We start from the raw sequence: 1,197 nt of genomic DNA, 5'->3' as shown, positions 1-1,197 counted from the left end.
TTTCTCCCCCCAAGACAAGCACACACACGGGTCTCCAACCACGGGAAAATATCCCTCTTCTCCGGCAGCGAACTCGGGCACGGAATGGGCTCATCGACATTGAGCCTCGAACAGTCATCTGTAGTTCTCAGGCCGGCGACCACACGATTAGTATAACCTTGAAGGCATTTGGCAGGAGCAAAGTGGAACGAATCTCAATATATCTCAAAACATGTCGGATTTTATGCAACACTACTTCTGCTGCGCGAAGACCTTTATTGACGCGGCTGCCTTGTCCAAGTTCTGAGAGTTGGTGAAGAACGCGATCAACTATCCCCTCACCTCAGTGAGTTAAAGCCGACCATGCGCTCAGACAGAAATATCCACTAAATCCTTAGTCCAGCTACTATAATTCACCAGTTCATGAAGGAAGAGGCGCTGCAGGGCAGATTATCCAAAAAATAGCGTGTCGAATTGTCTTTGACAGGTAGTGACTCTCGTCGTTTCAACAGTCCCCTCTGGCTCCATGGGGGTGTCAACAAGTCTCTGTGTTTAAACAAAACTGTCCCCACAAACTATTTTTAAAAAGTAACATACCCCACAAACACATTGGTTTTCATATCCGACTCATGAGAGGAAAGGTTCTCAATATCTACCCTATCAAGGAGTCTAATAATATTATATCGGCTGTTACAATCCACAGTTACTTATAGTTGTAAGCTGCAGGATTTTATAGTCGTCATTTTATATAAATCCGTAACCTCTTTCAGTTCAACGTAAACTCACCGAGAATATTCGATTATAAATAAATATCCAATTTATGACACAAAATGTTCCAACACCTGTGAAGGCAAACGTTTCAGATGTATTGTTAAACAACTCTTCTTAGACATATACACAAAAAGTAATCCAGCGAACAGAATATTATCGAGATACCGTAATTCTGGAACAATGACATCCTAATCAAACACTATTTGCAACTTCTCTACATATCTCAAAGGGAGGGAGAGGGAGAGGGAGAGAGAGAGGGAGAGGGAGAGGGAGAGGGAGAGGGAGAGGGAGAGAGAGAGAGAGAGAGAGAGAGAGAGAGAGAGAGAGAGAGAGAGAGAGAGAGAGAGAGAGAGAGAGAGAGAGAGAGAGAGAGAGAGAGAGAGAGAAAACTAATCGTTCTGGATCACCAGTCTAGTTAGGCAATGCCAGTAAATATGCTCTTATATA

Source organism: Hypanus sabinus, unplaced genomic scaffold, assembly GCF_030144855.1.
Source record: "Hypanus sabinus isolate sHypSab1 unplaced genomic scaffold, sHypSab1.hap1 scaffold_851, whole genome shotgun sequence".
NCBI lineage: Eukaryota > Metazoa > Chordata > Chondrichthyes > Myliobatiformes > Dasyatidae > Hypanus > Hypanus sabinus.
The sequence above is the reverse complement of the archived record's forward strand: the minus strand, read 5'-3'. Positions refer to the sequence as shown.